Consider the following 21,508-nt stretch of genomic DNA (forward strand, 5'->3'; position numbering starts at 1 on the left):
AACAATCCAATCTATATAAGTCCCTCTCTACCCTCATGCACTCCCACCTAACTTGGTGTGGTCTGCAAACTTACTGATGACACACTCCATGTCTTCATCAAGATCATCAATAAAGATGTTTAACAGAACTGGTCCCAACACTGAGCCCTGAGAAACACCACTTGTGACCTGCCACCAGCTGGATTTAACTCCACTGAGCACCGATCTTTGAGCCCATTCATCCAGCCAGTGCTTTATCCAGCAGAGCGTGTGCTCATCCAAGCCATGTGCAGCCAGTGTGTCCATGAGAATTCTGTGGGAATCAGTGTCAAGGGCTTTTTGAAAGTCTAAGTAGACAATATCCACAGCATTTCCTTCATCTAATAGTTGGGTCATCTGGTCATAGAAAGAGATCAGGTTTGTCAGGCAGGACCTGTCCTTCATAAACTCATGCTGCCTGGGCCTGATCCTTCTCTATATGGCATGTAACAGCACTTGAGATGACCTGCTGCATGACTTTCCCTGGTATCGAGGTCAGACTGACAGGTCTATAGTTTCCTGGATCTTCATTTCTTGTAGACAGGTGTTACATTCTATGATTCCATGATTTGCTACTCTCCAGTCCATTGGGATCTCCCCAATTAGCCAGGACTTCAGGTAAATAATGGAAAGTGTCTTGGTGTACACATCTGCCAACTTCTTCAGCACACTTGGGTGTAGCCCATCTGTCCTCACAGACTTGTGTGGCATAGCAGCTCATTGACCACTTCCTCATTTATTGTGATGACTTCATTCTGATTCCTCTCCCTGACTAGGAGTTCATGAGGCTGGGTGTCCAGGGAACTCTTGGTTCCAGTGTTAAAGACTGAGGGAAAATAGGCATTGAGCACTTCAGTGTTTTCCTAGTCCTTAGTCACTATGTTTCACTCTGCCTCCCATAAAGGATGAAGATTTTCCCTAGTCCTCCTTTTGCTGTTAATGAATTTATAGAAATATATTTTATTATCCTTAGCAGCTGTAGCTAGGTTGAGCTCTAGCTGTGCTTTGTCTCTCCTAATTTTCTCCTTGCATAGCTTCTCTACATCTTACAGTCCTGATGAGAGACCTGTCCCCTCTTCCAAAGGTCACAGACTCTCCTTTTGTTCTTGAGGTCCAGCCAAAGGTCCTGTTCAGCCAGGCTGGATGCCTTCCCTAAAGACTTGTACTTTGGTGCACAGGGACAGCTGCATTTTATCCTGGTTGGGTGGTCTGCAACAGATTCCCACCATGATATCACTCTTGCTGGCCTTACTCCTGATTCATACCCATAAGGACTCAGCCATATCATCACCTTCATTAATTTTCATGGTGTTTAACAGATAATATATTTGAAAAACTTCAGAGTAGCCAGAGGCCACTTCTCTTCTTTATCATCCAGTTTTTCCCATCATTTTTGTTCTCAAGAGCACAAAACATAGCAGCAAGAGAAAGCTGAAATTATTTGAATCAACACAGGTTAGAAATTTGTGAAATTTAAGACCAAAAAAGACTGCTTGCTAAAGCAATGTGCATGCCTGTATGTCACAAGATACCAAATTTCCTCTGGGCTCTCTTACATTGCACTCTCTTCATTGGATCTGACTAACACACTTTGTTCAGCTAAACTCTGTCTTGCAGCCTTCCAGATGCAGGACGGTTGAGATACAACTGTAGAAGTGAGCCACAAAGATAGTTTAAACACTCACAGTAACATTTTTAATGTAATTTTTTAATACTTTGGAATAATATACCCCAAACCAGGAGATGGATTCAGATTGGTGCTTACCACTTTTAAGAAGTTTGTTGTTTGAAATTATAGACCGTTAGCTCTTAAAGCTAGAAGGAATATCTCATGTACCCTTTTCTTTAGTGTAACTATGTAATTTCACCCAGCTGTGTCTCCATTGTTTGCTAAAGCATACCATCCACTCGCAGTTTGCAAACTTCAGGAAATGGTAAGCTCACTGTTCCTCTTAATAATTTGTTCCAGTGCCTGATAACTGCATTGTTAGCAACTGAAGAGTGTAACACTCACCTAGGTGGCAACCAAAAAATATTGAGAATAGCTCTACCTGTTTAAACAATAGAACTCAAGATGATTAGTATCCTTTTCACCAGGTCTGTTCATCATAAAAGCAAGAGGGCTTATAGACTTTTCTTTTCAAGTAACCACTACTTTCATGAACTTTTTGCATTTGTTTCTCATTGTTTGGGTTTCTAGAATCTCATAAAATTTGGAGGCAAATCCATGTTCTGGTTTCCATCTCCATAGGCCACAATGTTTTCAAACAATGGCAAATACTTTCTTCTGTAGCTTTCCGTGACTTCCAGGCAGCTTTTTTTTTTTTTTTTTTTTTAAATGATAGAATGGAAGACTTCTTCTCACAATGAAATTATTCCCATATGGACTCATTGCTGAAAAATCATGAGAACTCCTTCACATACACAAAAAAGGAAGAAGCAATATGAATCTTCTTTGGGATGCCACAAAACACAATTCCAGATAAAATAATAGTTTGTATTTTTGCAGACCTTTCTGTCTTCAAAGTGCTGGGCATGCATTCATCATTAGAAAATATCAGTGACATTAACTACCATAAATGTTATTTTACTAAGGTCTGTTTCACCATCACTGTCAGACTTAACTGCTGCAAATCAAGGGGTAATAAAACTATCATGTATGAATGACAGAAAAACTCTTAAGTATGACTGACAGGCTTAACCTCTATGTGCACCCAACTTTGGTAAGTACATCACCAGTTGAATTCTTGAAAAATCTCACTCCCTGGAACAGGGTTAGGGTATGGAAAGACTGTGTTGCACAAAGCCTTACTGCAGCCATATATTAAGACCAGGTGGTCTTTATGGGTGGTCTACAACCATCCTATCTGCCCTCCCTCTGTAAATCTGTACTTACTTTGAAGCTTTAGCCTTACAAGTTCTGAGTCCTTTATTAGAAGCTGAGGCTCAGCAGCATAGAGGATCAGCCTTTATTGTCTCACTCATGGCCAAGACTGTCTGAAGACCCTTTTGTCTGTAAAAGGTACTTATTGGCAGCAGACATCCTGTGGAAGATCATTCCCAGAATTCATCCATACATGGCAGTGGACCACATTGCAAAGACTCCTGAGCAAACCTAAGAGCTGAGATAGTCCTGCAGCATTATAGGGAGAATCTGTAAGGTCTCAAGAGCAGCTCAGCTATGTTTTCCGTCAGATATAGCTCTAGTTCAGGGTCACCTAGACACAACTCAGCCAGTTCAGTGCCCATCTCACCATGACTGCAGGACCTCCATAACAGTGACACATGGCTGGGAACTGTCCACTGCTGTGGATTTCTATAACACTCATCCCTTCAGAAATGAACACACAATACTGCTGAAAAGAAAGGAAGCAAGCACTACATTTATCATCTGTCACACTGACAGAGAGGGAAACTTCAGTCTGACTGATTTGAACATACTAAGCAATTCAAACATCTATCTAATTTTAGGCCAAATAGAAATGAGTAATTCAGAAGCAGCTGATAAATCAAAAGCAGAAAAAAAAGGGAATTAAAGCTCAGTTTGGGTCTTTCATCTTTATTACCCTTATTTATGTGCCTATGATAGGTGTTCAGCACTTTCCAAGTTCATATGATATCACCTTGTGCATTGCAGTTGCCTATAAAAAGGTAACCTAACAGTCTCCTGTGACCAATATGTGAGCGTGTTGTTCATTACCAACTGGTTCATGGATAGATTGAGGCCAAGTCTTGGCTTTAAGTGATCAAACTTACTTTAAACTACTTGCTCATGGGGTGAATTCCTGTATAGAGAGAAACCTGGTGTATTTTATTTCTGACTTATGACATATGACATTTTTTTCTAAACCAATATTGAAACCAAAACCCCTAATATGCCAAAAGCAGGCTGCAGTTTTTGGAAAGCTGATACCAAACATAACATAACGCTTTAACCTTCTGAAAGGTTAAAGTTGCTTTTACATAAAGTATTTTCTAACAGGAAATGGAAGAGGAATGTTGAACTAAGCACTTTAAGTGAAAGAACTGTGCACAGACTCCAATGGTTGCATTATGCTTTAAAAGGAAAAAAAAAAAAAAAAAAAAAAAAGCTAAAGCTTTTAAGGGCATACATGCCTCTAGTTTCATAAAAAGTGTATTATGTTGACAAGGTAAAATGAATCCCAGTGTTTTGGATGCTTCTTTTAACCTTCTAATGGTTCTTTTCCTGTGCATTAATCATTCTAGAGTAAGGTTTCACAGTCAGTCTTGTTTCCTAAACTTCTCCCTGCGTCTTTCATTCCCTGGCATAGAGGCCCACTCCTTCTCTTCCATTTGCCCTAATTTTCATGTGGTTCCTAGGTGAAGCCAAATGCATTACTAAACCAACAGAAAGCAGAAAATTTTTATTTTGCTGAGTTATATAGCATCTGGCAAAGTGAAGCAGCCCTAGGGGTAATACAGAAATCAAAAGATGCCATGGCTGAGAACAGCACTCACAAGATTTTCTTGGGAGACCTCAAAACCTCAAAGCACCCATTCTAAGTAACATGGTTGCCACTGATAAACACACTTACCTGAGACTGTGGACCTGTTGCTCTAAGTTCTATAAAATATTTATTGAAAAGGTAGGGTATATGCCCGTTCTCAGAAGCAGACACCAATGTTCGAGTGCAAAGGCCTATGTATCTTTCCATTAAGCAATCAGAGAGCCTCTTTACTGGATACAGTCTTTTGTCAGGGGCAACTTCGTACAGTTTCCTTGACTTCTGATTTTGAATCTTTCATTATTTGAAAGTGGGGATGAAGCCATTCAGATGATCCTGACACATTGAGCTACTGCTGATTTGCCAGATTCCAGTGTCCTCAACACAGAGCTATTATTCAGTGTCCTGTATTTAAAACCAGAAGTGATTTAATCTGGCTCTCTGCCATTCCACTTGCTGACACATTAACACCATGTAAATAATGCATAGCTGCTTGACCACACTACTTTCATGCCACATGCTAAAAAGAACAGACAACACCTGCTATTATTACTAGCCACATATTAGATACCTCGGAACTGTGCAAAATTAGCATGAAAATTATTTCAAATATGTTGTGGTATTCAGCTCCAAACATCTTCATTGGGACTCTAAAGGAATTTGTGCATTCACTGTGATTAAAAATGGAGATTCCTGTCACCCTTCTAAGACCGATGGTGAATATCTGTTTGTTAACTGACACAAGAATTTCCATCTGCAAGACTTCTCTGTACAGTGTTGACTGAAGAGGCCAACATTTTAAAAGTTAGCTCGAAGAGCAATATATGCCCCAGTTCCAGACTGTAAAATTGTAATTCATTAATAGTAGACAATACTACCTTCTAACATTAGCCAGTCTGCTTCTACTTTTCTGATAGTGGCAAAACACAAACCTACCAATGTCATCAGGCCACGCTCATTAAACCAAAATGAAAATGTGCTTTTCACTAAGGAACACTATAAACCAAAGATAGCACATCTGAGAAGTCACCCAGTTCTTACATGACCATCTTTCATTATCTAAATGTCATAGAATTGCAGTCACATTTGGAACAGACTCATAGATGCTGCTATTCACAAGGCATTACACATTGGCCATAACAACCCCAAGCAGTGCTACAGGCTGGGATCAGAGTGGCTGGAGAGATGCCAGGCAGAAAGGGACCTGGGAGTACTGGTTGATAGTAGGCTGAACATGAGCCAGCAGTGTGCCCAGGTGGCCAAGAAGGCCAATGGCATCCTGGCCTGCATCAGGAATAGTGTGGCAGGGAGGTCATTCTGCCCCTGGACTCAGCACTGGGTAGGCCACATCTTGAGTGCTGTGTCCAGTTCTGGGTCACTCAGTTTAAGAAGGATGTCGAGACTCTTGAACGTGTCCAGAGAAGGGCAACAAAGCTGGGGAGGGGCCCTGTGGGGAGAGGCTAAGGGAGCTGGGGTTGCTTAGCCTGGAGAAGAGGAGGCTCAAAAGAGACCTTCTTGCTGTCTAGAACCACCTGGAAGGGAGGCTGTATCCAATGGGGGTTGGTCTCTTCTCCTAGGCACCCAGCAGCAGAACAAGAGGACACAGTCCCAAGCTGTGCCAGGGGAGGTTTAGGCTGGATGTTAGGAAGAAGTTTTTCACAGAAAGTGTAATTAGCCATTGGCAGGGGCTGCCCAGGGAGGTGGTGGAGTCACCATCACTGGAAGTGTTTAAGAGGAGACTGGATGGGGTGCTTGGTGCCATGGTTTAGTTGATTAGATGTGTTGGATGATGGGTTGGACTCGATGATTTCAAAGGTGTTCTCCAACCTGGTTAATTCTCGTCTAGTCTAGTCTAGTCTAATTTAGCAAGGTTAAAAGTTATTATCTCTAGCACTGGTTCCCAGATATTGTTATGTACACCCTTCTTTCCAGTCTGCCAAGCACAGAAAGCTGATGATTATATTTATACCTTTCCACAGTGCACAACAGTAGGAAACTTGCTCCTCTTCATTTCACTGAGCCTATGAGCACGACCACGATACACAATTTTCTTGTGAAGACACACAGGAATAACCATTAAGTCAGGGGAGAAAACAAAATGCAAGAAGTTATGGTAAATAAATATTAAGTCTTCGGAGTTAGGATGCCTGTGTTGCTGTAGAAAACTCACCTCAGTCCTCACCCTATGGCCCGCACCAGGCAACTGCATCTATGCATATATGCATTTGCTTACTAATTTTAAATTCACAAATAAAAGAATATCTGGCTCCAAACCACTGAATTGTGCAACTGGATCACAATTTCTCAAGTAAAATCAGATATACAGCTTGAAATGCCTTGCCCGAATAACTTCCTTCAGAAAATCTAGAAACTAGCAAACATGAAAAAGAAGGGAGGGGTTCATTGGGGCTTTTTCAGCTCCTATGAGAAAGGCAGAGCACAGAGAAATTTGGGTTATTTCTGCTCAAGTATGAATACATTGGACAATCTCCTGTATTTCACCATGTTGTTCAAAAGGATCAGCACTTTGAGAGTCTCAGGCTGAGACCAATTCTTACTGTTTTCTCCATTAACAAGACCATGATTCTTGTGGTCATTTTTTCACAGAAATGTCTTTGTCCAGAAACTTCCCTCAGAGATTTATTTGCTCTATGTTGTTTAGAACAGAAAAGAACGCTGGAATGACTTCCTAATTTGTTCAGTAAATATGTTCTCAATCTATTTTATTCCAAGCACTTTTATAGACAGTTTATTACATGATGTTCCACTCTGAAGTTCTGTAATTACACACGCACATTGGTCAAACTTTCTCTTCACTGGAACAAACTGGTAGTAACTTAGTAAACATAAAGGAAAAGTCTGGGGGAAAGAGTAGGTTGCCTGAGAAGATAACTTTACTGCTCAAGATGTGATTTCTGTTCTGACAGTTGTACTTTCACATAGAAGTGATAAAGCCTCTCTCATGGAGGGTTTGTACATTTTTTTTTTTTTGCCTAGGGTTTGGATTTCACAAGGCTATCTAGATTGCCCTTCTGTAGGAAACCCTGGGAGTAAAGCCAGATGGTGTCTGCATGAGAGGTGGTAAACTGGGAAAGAGTATTGGCTGAAAACAAGGGAATAAAGCCCACTGAACTAGACAAGGGGGCAAAATACAAAAAGTTAACAGGGAGGAATGAAGTGGCATGACAAATGTGTGCTCACCACAGGCAAAATGATGGGTTGGACACGATGATCTTGAAGGTCTCTTCCAACCTGGTTTGGTTTATTCTAATTCTAATAAAAACGTTGAGTGTTTTGAGGGGAATGAAAAATGTATTCGCACCTTTTTCTAAAGTTCATTAAAAGCTTCTTTCAGCAAGGATTTTTCTCTCTCTCCTCAACAGAAGTCTTGTGAGAATTCTACTAGCATCTGAAAATTCCTCTGAATTCTTGTTGCTGGATATATACCTTTATAAGCCAGAATTAAATAATTATTCCAAACAAGTCCAGTGCTAGACAAGTAGCGAGTAAAAATAACACAACTAGCACATTCTTACTAAGAGCTATGTCAGCAGTCAGCAGCACTGCCTGAATGGTTCCATTATGTGGTAATTTGATTGTTTCCTGTGCTGGGTTACGCCCATCCCCCATGGAGGGGCTGAAAGAACCCAGCACCCAGGTGGACAAAAAAATCTTGATCCAGGTGGGCAGAGAGAGTTTGTTTTCCCCCTCCCAGAAGGAGGGGTTCCCTGGGTGAAAGGTGGTCTGTTCCACTCCCCCTTCCTGTCCAGCAAGCCTATCAAAAGGGCAGACATCTTTCACTGCTCTCTCTTTCCTTGCCTCGCCTGCTTGAGAGAGATCATCTGCTGCTGCTGCTCACAGTATCACAGTATCACAGTATAACTAAGGTTGGAAGAGACCTCGAGGATCATCGAGTCCAACCTTTCAACACAGACCCCATGACTAGACCATGGCACCAAGTGCCACATCCAATCTCCTCTTGAACACCTCCAGGGATGGTGACTCAACCACATCCCTGAGCAGCCCATTCCAATGACCAATGACTCGCTCAGTGAAGAATTTTCTCCTCACCTCGAGTCTAAACCTCCCCTGGCGCAGCTTGAGACTGTGTCCCCTTGTTCTGGTGATGGTTGCCTGGCAGAAGAGACCAACCCCTTCCCAGCTACAACCACCTTTCGGGTAGTTGTAGAGGGCAATGAGGTCACCCCTGAGTCTCCTCTTCTCCAGGCTAAACAATCCCAGCTCCCTCAACTTCTCCACATAGGTCTTGTGTTCAAGGCCTCTCACCAGCCTCATTGCCCTTCTCTGGACATGTTCAAGTGTTTCGATGTCCTTCTTAAACTGAGGGGCCCAGAACTGGACACAGTACTCAAGGTGTGGCCTAACCAATGCAGAGTACAGGGGCACAATGACTTCCCTGCTCCTGCTGGCCACACTATTCCTGATGCAGGCCAGGATGCCATTGGCCCTCTTGGCCACCTGGGCACACTGCTGGCTCATATTCAGGCAGCTGTCGATCAGTACCCCCAGGTCCCTCTCTTTTTGGCAACTCTCCAGCAACTCCGACCCCAGCCTGTAGCTCTGCATGGAGTTGCCATGGACAAAGTGCAGCACTCGGCACTTGGACTTGTTGAATGCCATCCCATTGGACTCTGCCCATCTGTCCAGTCAGTCGAGGTCCCTCTGCAGAGCCCTTCTTCCCTCTGACTGACCAACATCTGCTCCTAACTTGGTGTCATCTGCAAACTTGCTGATGACTGACTCAATCCCCTCATCCAGATCATCAATGAAGATGTTAAAGAGGATGGGGCCCAGCACTGATCCCTGGGGGACACCACTGGTGACTGGCCGCCTGCTGGATGTGGCACCATTCACCACCACTCTCTGGGCTTGGCCCTCCAGCCAGTTCCTAACCCAGCACAGAGTGTTGCAGTCCGAGCCACGAGCTGACAGCTTAGCCAGCAGTTTGCTGTGGGGGATGGTGTCAAAGGCCTTGCTGAAGTCCAGGTAGACCACATCCACAGGCCTCCCCACGTCCACCAGACGGGTCACCTGATCATAGAAGATCAGGTTGGAGAGGCAGGACCTGCCCCTCCTAAATCCATGTTGGCTGGACTTGAGCCCTTGGCCATCCTTTCGGTGTGCAGTTATTGCCGCCAGGAAAATCTGCTCCATCACTTTCCCTGGCACTGAGGTCAGGCTGACTGGCCTGGAGTTTCCAGGTTCCTCCATCCAACCTTTCTTATGGATGGGGACCACACTGGCCAGTTTCCAGTCACCTGGGACCTCACCGGTGAGCCAGGACTGGAGGAAAATGATGGAGAGTGGCTTGGCCAGCTCATCTGCCAGCTCTCTCAGCACCCTAGGATGGATCCCACCCGGTCCCATGGACTTGTGAGTGTCCAAGTGGCTCAGCAGGTCCCGAACTATTTCCTCATGGATTTCCGGGACACTACACTGCTCCCTGACCCCGTCACCCAGCTCAGGAGGCCACTTGTCCTGAACTCCTCCTGCCTTGCTGTTAAACATTGAGGCAAAGAAGGTGTTCAGGACCTCAGCCTTTTCCTCGTCTTCAGTCACAGTATTCCCCTCCAGGTCCAATAAGGAGTGCAGGTTCTTCTTGCCCTTCTTCTTATTGTTAATATATTTGTAAAAATGTTTTTTATTGTCTTTCACAGAGGTGGCCAGCTTCAGTTCCAACTGGGCCTTTGCCTCCCTAATTTTATTCCTACATAATCTAAAAACTTGCTTGAACATACCTTGAGAAGCCTTCCCCTCCTTCCAAAGGTAATACAGCCTCTTTTTTCCCCTTAATTCCTCCAGGAGCTGCTTGGTCATCCAGGCCGGTCGCCTTCCCCGCCAGCTCGTCTTTCGGCACATGGGAACTGCCAATTCCTGTGCCTTCAAGACCTCCTGTTTGAAGTAGGCCCAACCAGCCTGGACCCCTTGGTTCATGAGGGCTGGTACCCTGGGGACTTTACAAATAAGTTTCTTAAACAGGCTGAAGTTTGCCCTCCAAGGTGAAGTCCAAGGTGAAGGTTCTGTTGGTGCTCCTCCCTATCTCCCTGCATATTGAAAACTTCACTATCTCGTGGTCACTGCACCCTAGGCAGCCTCCCACGATCACGTCTCCCACCAGCCCTTCCCTATTCCAGAACAGCAGGTCAAGCAGAGCCTTTCCCCTGGTAGGCTCACTTAACAGCTGTGTCCAGAAGCAGTCCTCCATTCACTCCCTGCACTGACCACGTGGTGGGAGCCTACTTTCCAAGCTTCATCCAAGCTTTCTAAAAAACTGAATCCACCTATATCCAGGGAATACAAGGCCATCCAGCCTTGGTTTTGTATATTTTCCTATTTATCCTTACCCCTTACCTTTGTGAACCCTCCCTGTTATTGAGATATATATAGATATATATATATGTTTGTTTGTTTGTTTAAAAATTTATCTCTTTTACTTCCAAACTGATCCCAGACTATTTATTTTGTGAATTTACCTCTCCTTTCCTCTATCTGATTTTGTTTTACCTTACCTTATCTTACCAGGAAAGGGAGGGGGGAGGAATTGCTATCTGTCACCATTTGGGCTTTTAGACTCCAGGTAAAGCTCAAACCAGCACATCTCCTCTACCAAAATGTCCTTTTTAAGTGACTTAAAATATATAGGTAACTCTCATATTTTGTGAGGCTGAGAATGCCTCAACTCTAAAAGAGCAGAATCTGGGCAAATGTGAGGAACTGACAGCAGTAACAAGTCTATTCAAGAGGAAATGGTGCACTCTTCTTGTCATTTTGACTTCTTTCTCTGCTTTAACAAGCATTTTATCTGATATCCCTACTTAAAAACGTGAACACAGCTGGTTTCAGAGAAACATTCATAAGGGAAGAAGATAAAGAGAAGAAGGAGAGAGGCTACAAGCAGCACATGCATGACCTGTTTCTTGTGGTTGTTTAGAAGAGTGCTGGATGCCAAGCCAAGATGGTGGGGCAGCAGCAAGAGCTGTGGCACACAGTCAATGACATCATCAGAACTGTGGCAAGAAGCTGGGTGTGAGGTCCCAGGATTGTGAGAAATGAGCTCACTGCTTAATTTTAAATACAACCAGTTTATCATAAATAAAGGCAAAACAGCACTGGGCACAGAGCAGGTTTGCTAGAGGCACATCATAACAACAGGAGTTGAACTTATATAGACATCAAACATACATATTTATGCATATTCATACTTTTCCCCAGTACATTCCCACCCTTCTCCATCAGACCTGGGGCAAAACCTGCACTTTTGACCTGGCCAGTCTTCAGACATGTTGGCACCTCACCTTTCTCTCCCAATACACAAGGATTGAACCCCCCACAACAAAGACCACAACCAACCAATCAACCCAAAGATCGAACCTCACAGTCCCCAGCAATTCCCCTTGCGAAAGCCAAATATTAAAAACAATTTCTCGCAGGATGAACATTCATACATGAGCACAATGACAGTCCAGTGGCACATGATTTCATTACTTCTAAGTTCCTTCTTTTGCAGAGCAGTTTTCAGTGACGCACAAAATAACACTTTTTATATACACATAATGATTATTGCTGCGTACACCATTGTCAACATTTCTTGTCTAAAACCATGCTGGGATTTGTGCTTGCTTTTTTTTTCATTTTGTTTTGGTTGAGTTTTCTTACTACTATCAACATTTTAGTTTTCACATCAAGAAAGCATGCACAGTTCTATGCAGAGGTCCAATCTCTGAGTGATTGTTTACAATTCCAGTGCTATACCATTTTCTTATCTGTTCACTTTGGCTAATGTGGCTTGATGATTTCACTCTGTGTTTTCCTTTTTCAGCTGTGTACATCAGATAGCAGATGTTCATACTTACCTTCCTTTATATGACACACTTTAATTATGCAGGGTGACAATGTGGCAGACTTACTTTTGTAAAAGACTTAGCCTTGATCTAATCCACACAATTCTTAGAAACTAACACTAACTATATAAATAAGGAAATTCAAGGTATCATCAGTACTGTGCTTGCAAATATTAAATTATATATGTTACATTTCTGCATAAAATCAGTACACAGCCTGAAGATTCATTTAAGGCTGACTGTTTCTGAAACAGCTTCTCTAAGACTGTTCATCTGACTGACTCATCTCTGTGCTAGCTTGCCATCTCTGATATGGCTGATGCTTTGAAAGACATTGCTGTAAAAGGAGACTACTCTTGCGGCAGTGTACTTGAAGGCTAACAAACTGTTGTCCATCCTCTCTATTACAATATGTGCTATTATAAACAATGGGGAAATCAGAGCCTTATCAAGGCTGCATTGAAAAGTGATGAATCTGAGTTTCATTGAGAATGCGTTGAGGTTGCTAAGATCACAGTATCACTAAGGTTGGAAGAGACCTTAAAGATGCAATTTTAAAGGCATTCAATGTTCCAGATAGACTTACTTTTCTGTAAAGAGCTTTGGTACCTCAATTCCAGTTACTTTAGCTCAAGATGGGTGCTTTCAATCTCCTCAAAACAAAATGGTAGAGGTTGAAAAGGACCTCCAGAGGTTGAAAATAGACCACCCAGCCAGGATGAAGAGACAGATAAAATATTCTTTAAGCATCTGGGAGATGTCTCATGATTGCTAACCCTTGTAGAAATGATTGTGTGTCATCTTGGACACAGAGATCATGAAATGATAGCATTCTCAATTATTGGAGAAGAGGAGGGTCAGCAGAACTGCCACCTTGGAATTATAGCAAGAAGGCTTTGGCCTTTTTCAAAGTCTGCCTTCAGAGTCCCTTTAGAGCCAGTTATAAAGGGCCAAGGGGTCCAGAAATGTTGGTATTGTTCAGGAAGAAGGACTTAGAGGTGCAGGAACAGGCCATCCCCATGTGCCAAAATATGGGTCAGCAAGGAAGAAGGCCAGCCTGGCTGGATAGAGACATTTGATTGCAAGTTGAGGGAATTAAGGAGTATTCATGGTCACTGGAAGAAGGACCAGGCCACTCAGAAGGACTACAAAGTTGTTGTGAGGCTATGCAGGGAGAAAATCAGCAGGGCCAAAGCTCGGATGGAAAGTCATTTGGCTTCAACTGTTAAAGGAAACAGGAAATCCTTCTACAAATATATTAGCAACAAGAGGACCAAGGAGAATCTCTGTCCTTTGAGGGATGATGGGGGAACATAGTGGTCAAATATGAGGAAAAGGCTGAGGTACTCAATACCTTCTTTGTCTCAGTCTTTAGTAGTAAAAGTAGTTGTTTGGTGGATATCCAACCCTCTGATCTGGAAGATAGGGATGGAGAGGAGAATGATGTCCCCGTAATCCAAGAGGAGATGGTTAGTGGCCTGCTGCACCCATTAAACACACACTATGGTGCTGGATGGCATATACCCAGGGGTACTGAAAGAGCTGACAGAAGTGCTCACCAAGCCACTTTACACCATTTATCAGCAGTCCTGGGTAACCGGGAAGGTCCCAGCTGACTGGAGCTTGGAAAATGTGACATTCATCTACAAGAAGGGCCAGAAGGAGGACTCAGAGAACTACAAACCTGTCTGTTTGAATTTAGTGCCAGGGAAGGTCATGGAGCAGACCATCTTTTGAGAGGAAACAGCTTCAAATTGCACCAGGCAAGGTTTAGATTGGATATTATCAGAAATTTCTTTACTGAAAGTAGTCAGGCATTGGAAGAGGCTGCCCTGGGAGGTGGTAAAATCACCATCCCTGGAGGTGTTCAAGAAACATGTGGACATGCACTTCAGTACATAGTTCAATGGCCATGGTGGTGTTAGATTGATGGTTGGACTCAATAATCTTAGAGATCTTTTCCAACTGAAACTATTCTATGATTCTATAAATTTGTGCTCTAAGATTATATTAGTGAAAGATCTAGTAAATCAAGGTGCTCCCCTTTGTCTATTACAACTAAATCACACACGATTTGGGGTAGAAATTTGACAGGGAACTCTCTTGGATTATCCCTACATTGTGGTTGGACTGGCTTCTTTATCTTTCTTTGATAACTGAGCCCTGAATTTCTCCAGTTCTTCAGTGGTGCTTATTCTAAAGTGTCATTTGGCATCTGGTTTCCTTGGATATGAGGCCTATGTTTATAAAGTTTTCCCTGATATATAATACCTTCCCCTTATAAATGAAATTAAAAAAGGGGGGAGGGGAGGGAAGTGTCCCTTAAGCATTATTGTTAGCTAATGAGAATAATCAAATATTTCATCTTTTTCACTTCCTTTCTGTTGTGGACAACAACACATTGCTTCTTTAAACTTCCTGGAATTAATGTGATTAATTATCTCAACTTAATATGATGCTATGGGTCTTATTTTGCAAGACCACCACAGCTTTTCTTACATAGCTCAAGATTTAGCTAACTTTTTAAAAACAAAATATCTAAAATCGGTTGCAGTCCTTCAGCACATGACCATAAATTACCATAAACAAGACTAAAGTTTCCCCATCTCATTATGCATATTTCCAGAGGTTATACTGTGTAACTGGGTGCACTGTCTGGTTGTGTGGACACAAAATTGTGTGGCTATAAAACTTAAGAGTTTGCAGAGCTGAAAACCATCAGTGCTCCCCAAAGAGTGATGCTTTTCATTGAGACAGACTGGAGAGATTAATTCTAAGCATCAGAGAAATTAAATAGTAGATGAGTGTCAATGGTAATCCCACTGAACTGGGAGGCTAGGGTCTCTGTAACCAGTACTAGACAGTTGAGTAGAGTCAGGGAGAAGAGATTTGTTTAAGAGGGTGTAAAGACAATGTGAGAAAATGAGCAGTGGGCTGTGAAACAGCACTTTGAAAGGCAGCTGGTGAAGGAGAAATATTCTTAGGAGCTGAAGAAGTGCCTAAAACTGGCTAAAGAGTTTTGGGGAGGTGTGTGTATGCTATCCATGAGGCATCAAGCTGCTTCAGTCAACAACAGCTCATGGCTGATGATTCTGGGAAGGAGGCTGAAGTGCATCCTGAATTCAGGGAAAGGTGAAGTAAGCTGAGACCTATCATTCTTCCAAATGATTCCTACCCACTATCTCTTTCTTCCTCACTACCTGCAGAGTTTTGTACATTCCCTCCCGAGGTGGCCAGGAATGGTCCTTGACACAGTATAGCACATTTTTTTCTGGCTAAATTCCCTTAGGTCCTTTAGAACACAGAAGTTCTTTGGTGAACCAAGCCCTGGATTGGATTTTCACAAAACCATCATTAAAATAAAGGTAGTAAGTATCTTCAGGCAATTCCACTAAACACCTGTTTGCCCAAAGTGTATTTGAACAACTTACTGTAAGTGCCCAACTTCATGGATCAGACAACAGGAGGTGTGAACACACATGGAAAGACAGATCACAACAGTATGACTCTCAGAGTCTTTTCTATTAACAGGATAAGCATTTAGTTCAGACTGTGTTTGCTCAAGCTCCTGGATACATCTCATTCTCATCAAACATGCTTATATGACTAACAGGAGCTGTACCAGAGTGTGTCCCATGCAGTCATTAATTTGCCAATGAGTTCTCACACTTAACCCAATATGCATCTTTTTAGGTACCATGTAATTAATTACATTTTGTCAGTAGTTACATGGTACCAAATATGCCAAGACCATTCAAGTATTTTTGACCATTTCTTTAGTCAGTACCAACCATGAAAAGTAACCCAGCTAATTCCAATTATGAAAGAGCTGCTTAATATGAGCATTCATCACTAGCAGTGACAATTAAATTGAGTAGTTTTAGACAACAGTATTATGGCCACTGAGTGGAAAACACCCAGAACTGACCTTGTCTGCCATGTAGCTTTTAGCCACTATACCATTTCCCCTGAGCTGTGAACCCTTTAATGCTTGCATGTGTATCTTGTGTGTTCAAGGAATGCTTATTTCTGTGTTTCACCGACTGCTATCATCAAGCTGAGGATTACCAAGTTTTTCTTTCCATTATAGGTCTGTCACTTTTAAAAGGTTCTTCATTAGGTTCTTTTATTAAATAAAGGAAGTCTGAGTAATTCTGTAAGGCCACAAAGACCAAACTCCACATAGACATTTATTCCAATACCTTACATCATTTCAGCTTTTGAAGTTCTGATGTCCAAAATAATCTTAGTCAAATCACAGAGCTTTTAAGTCCATCTAGAGGAATTGTTTTCCTGGCAAAGAAAAAAATTTTGAAGACAAAATTTCCCCAATCAGAATACTGCACTTAAAAGTTTTCTGGAGACTTCTGTTGTGTCTTCATCTTAATGCTCAATAATTTGCTGCTAAGCACTGCTGCTGTATTTGGCAGCATCAATTTCATGTTGAAGAGCCACTAGGTTCAATCTGATATTGAGAAAAATTCTGCCTTGCTGAAACATCTATTTTTGCATTTAGATTTGCATCTTCCACTGGGTTGCTGTAGGATTCCATATACATAGTCCTCTATCTGGAGCCTGCAACATCAGTCTTTGATAGAAGTAAAAATATATGTCTGCTCTTTGGTGGAATTGTTAACACTGATGTCTAGATACAGCAGAAGGTTTACCCACTACCAGAACGTTGAAGTACAGACCAGAATAAGCTCCAGAAGCTCAGCAAAACCAAAATCTGAGCACAAAGACTTCAGGAAGCTGCTGGAGACTATCTGCATAGCTTTGGCCAGCCCTCCAGACATAGACACCTACTAAGCCTTCCAAACCAACAAGGAACTTATTCACACACCTTAGGAAGCCAACACATACATAGGACATCCAGGATCAATTAACAGGATGGCATAATCATCTCACTACTGGTCTACAGACAGATACATAGGTGCTGAACCTGTCTGGTCCTGAGACAACACAGCAGTATCAACTTCAACAGCAGACATGGGTGCAAACACAGCAAGCTCTTCCTTGCTTACCCAACAGAACACCCTGCTGGAAGCCCTACAGCACTCTTGAGCTGGGATAGCCAATCCTCTGGTCCTACTGAGTTACTATGGTGCCTGTGGTGTGGTATCCAAACAACACTTGCTCCTACTTCCATTTCACATTTAAGAACAGCGAGGGTTTTAAAACCAGGACCTCGTATTAAACAAAGGAAACACTGTCAGCACTTTTCAAGGCCCAAGGACACTGGACCTTGCCACCTCCAAACTAAAGCAGTTAAATATGTTGACGTTTCAGGCATGAGTTTCTTATCTGATACGACTTTGAGGATGATGGAAGGTATATTTTTAGGAGGATGAAAGGAAAAGCATTGGGTCAACTAAATTAATTGCCTGAATACTTCCTAGTACAGGCTAGGAGAATTGAGTTCTAATCTGAATGAAGTGTCAGGGAGACTAAAAACCTTGTTAATATGAATAGCTGCATGAAATCGTTGATTTAAATTAAAGCAATCAATGATAATAATACTTTAAATTTATTAAGTCCTTTATAACTGGGGTTTTGACAGAACTTAATCTAAACCTAAATCCAACCATTTGAGTTTATGGTAAAATTTCCACTGACAATTGCCAAAGCAGTCTGAGAATAGAATAGAATAGAATAGAATAGAATAGAATAGAATAGAATAGAATAGAATAGAATAGAATAGAATAGAATAGAATAGAATAGAATAGAATAGAATAGAATTAACCAGGTTGGAAAATACCTTTGAGATCATCACAGAAACTTTTTTTTAAAGACTTTTTTAACTTTCACCTCATTACTTGAAAGCATTTTGCAAGAACATAACCACAGAAATTTTATGCAGTTGGTGAGTAAGCTAAAATACATGAGGACAAGAAAATTTATTCTAAGGCAGAGAAGAAAGATGTGTCAGAGATAGAAACTGGATTCAGAACTGCCGATATCCTATTTTTCTCTGTGGCCTGAGAAGCCATAGAGCTCTCATTGAGCTTTCAGGTCCACCAGGCAGAAATGGTGCTGTCAGTGGCCCTGATACTTGTAACAACATAGTTTTCAGTTCCTTATTACAAAAGAGAGGATAATTATTATTTTGAAGCATCCATTCCAGCTTAGTCAGGCTGAATTGAAGTGCTTAATGCTCTTTAAGTTTCATCAGATCTTTTCAGCTGTAATGGTCCAATATTTAGGGGGGGGGGGGGGGGAATCAATAGACATTACAGAAGTGTACATTTCAAGTTTCCTCACTATTTTATATTACAGAAATCAGGAAGACACAGAGATTCTTCTGCCTGAAGTGCTTAACATTCTCTCTGAAAAAAAATAAAGTACAAAACAAAACCCAAAAACATGTATAACTACACACTTCTTTTTCAGCATGTGACTGCTGATAAACTGTCAATTCTTTGAGACCATGAAGAAGTGGTATATGAAATAACAAAGTTTAGAAACAACAGAAGGAACAAAAAAAAAAAATAATAAGAAAAACAGAAATTAGACACTGAAAAACTGGCATAGAGGCAGATTTCAGGAAATGTCTTTTCTTTTCCAGAGTTGCATTCCAAGATATTTTTAAAGCACAGATATTGAAAACAGATTCCCCATACAATTCTTAATCAGTTACAGTAGCCACCAGGGTTAGTGGTTCCTAACATGTGGCAGAAAATACAATATTTCTAACTCAAAACATGTCATGCTGGTATTTTACCAGCATTCCCCATGCTATTGTTACAGTTTCACTAGTTTCATAGCATTTCATTCTTCATGAATGTATGAACATCATATCTCTCTTTCAGATATTAACAGCAAGATGTACAATCATAATAACCACAGTACTTTTCATTCTATTATCTCAAGATACTTTGATCCTTACCCTTGATTTTGTAGGTGGAGAAACTCCAACTCAGAATCATGGGACAACACTCTGGAGTCAGCCAGCACTAATCTCACTGAGGGTCTGGAATAGAAAAAGCAGCACTTTCCTAACTTCATAGAGCCTATCTGGTCTCACACACAGAATCACCAACCCCTAATAAGCCTTACAATAATGCTTCTGTCATGCATCCTCAGAGTAGCACGACTGAAGCTGGGATTCCAAACCACCAGACACAGATAGTACACAGCCCTGTAATGCCCTTAGAGGTGACAGCCTCTGCAGGGGGATCTCTGAACAGAGGCGACTGCCTCCCACAGTGGAAATTTATAGAAACTAAACTAACCCTAAGCTAATGGTGCCCATAGCCTTTCCAACAACACCTATGTCCAAGCTCAGTGCATTTGTTTTCTTGCAAGGACGTCAGCTGTATATTTAGCACCAGGATGGAAACGGGAGGTTAGACTAAAAGACTCATGTTACATACTGCAGGTCTCATATTCCACCCCTGCGCTGCTTCTGGATTTATGGAATGCTCATTTTGTGGTTTCTTTTGAAGCATTTTGACAGACAAATGCTTCCCTGCCTGAAACTTGATAACAGCTTTAGTATGATATACTATATGTGCAGAGGAAACCTTTCCCGGAAAGTGATTGGGGGTGGAGAGGGGGGTGAAGGGGTGGTGGTGTTTGTTTTCTTTTGAAGTCACAACAAGCAGATGAAGCAACAAATTAAAGGGGAATTAACTGTATATACAATAAATGTGATCATATATTCAATTTAATTGTATGAGAGCAGGTGAGGCCTTAGACACATACAGAGTTAAATACAGAGGCATTGTTGAGACACTAAAGGCTGTAGTATTGCTGCTGGCCACAAAGAGCAAATTAAAATTAAATACACATCTTTCTGGGAAATCTGCCAAGAAAAAGCTAGGGAAAGGCACTCATCACTGCTGCTTTGCCTGTGCCAGGGAAAATGGAGATCTAGATGCTGTAGCTCTTGCCATCAGAGCAACAGCACTCAGAGCACAAAGCAAATCAGTGCTAATGAGACAAATCAGGAAATCTGCTCCAAAGAGTTGAAGGACAAAAGCAGAAATGCTTCTACACTGTCTACATTATCAGCTTAGCACTGGGCCATGCCTTAGTATGGTGTCATTTTCCACATAAAACCAGCTCCACAAACTAAAGACAGAAAAATGGGGGGAAACTTCAGATGCAGAGGTACAGAAAGAGAAACTGGGGAGGTTGTAGAAGCAAAGAAATCTTTGACTAGCACTTTTGCCTTTGATAAGAGGGTACCAGGAAAAACTGAAACTGTGGAGGTACAGTGATAACAGCAGAATACAATCAGCAGGTAAAGGAGAGGAAACGGTAAACACACTAGACTACGCTGGATGCAATGTAGTCTACAATGAGAAAAATATTAAAAGGATATCAGCCTCCCTGTATTGGAATAAAAATTGAGTTTTATTCTACCAGGAGAGAGAAAATGAGAGGAAGGACATAGGTAAAAGCTAATGGGACCAGAAAGATGACATAGCCTGCATTATCTCAGGATTTTGCTTCCTCACAGAGAAACTGTCTGATCTAATAAGAAATAGACTTTAGAAGTTTTCTACCAGTATTTGCTGGTAATACATGTATGAGCCAGCAGTGTGCCCAGGTGGCCAAGAAGGCCAATGTCATCCTGGCCTGCATCAGGAATAGTGTGGCCAGCAGGAGCAGGAAGGTCATTCTACTCTGTGCTCAGCACTGGTTAGGCCACACCTTGAGTCCTGTGTCCAGTCCTGGACCTCTCATTTTAGGAAAGATGTTGAGTTGCTGGAATGTGTCCAGAGAAAGGCAACAAAGCTGGGGAGGGGTTTGGAACACAGCCCTGTGAGGAGAGGCTGAGGGAGCTGGGGTTGCTTAGCCTGGAGAAGAGGAGGCTCAGAAGAGACCTTCTTGCTGTCTACAACTCCCTGAAGGGAGGTTATAGCCAGGTGGGGGTTGGTCTCTTCTCCCAGGCAACCAGCACCAGAACAAGAGGACACAGCCCCAAGCTGCACCAGGGGAGGTTTAGGCTGGATGTTAGGAAGAAGTTCTTCCCAGAAAGAGTAACTGGCCATTGGAATGTGCTGCCCAGGGAGGTGGTGGAGTCACCATCACTGGCGGTGTTTAAGAGGGGATTGGATGTGGCACTTCAAGCCATGGATGTAACTGGATGGGGTGCTTGGTGCCATGGTTTAGTTGATTAGATGGTGTTGGGTGAAAGGTTGGACTCAGTGATCT

At 42.1% G+C, this 21,508-nt stretch overlaps 1 long non-coding RNA gene across 1 annotated transcript in view; it reads right to left on the minus strand.

Moving 5' to 3' along the window:
- The window catches only part of LOC137451379 (uncharacterized), a 134,012-nt gene extending 114,545 nt beyond the window's left edge, over window positions 1-19,467 (minus strand). The window contains exon 1 of the long non-coding RNA XR_010989802.1: window positions 19,233-19,467. This is a non-coding gene — a long non-coding RNA (uncharacterized lncRNA). The remainder of the gene's footprint in view (window positions 1-19,232) is intronic.
- Between the last annotated feature and the right edge of the window lie 2,041 nt (window positions 19,468-21,508).

This window comes from Melanerpes formicivorus, unplaced genomic scaffold, assembly GCF_026170545.1.
Source record: "Melanerpes formicivorus ecotype bairdi unplaced genomic scaffold, bMelFor1.0.p_v2 SCAF_43, whole genome shotgun sequence".
Taxonomy (NCBI): Eukaryota; Metazoa; Chordata; class Aves; order Piciformes; family Picidae; genus Melanerpes; species Melanerpes formicivorus.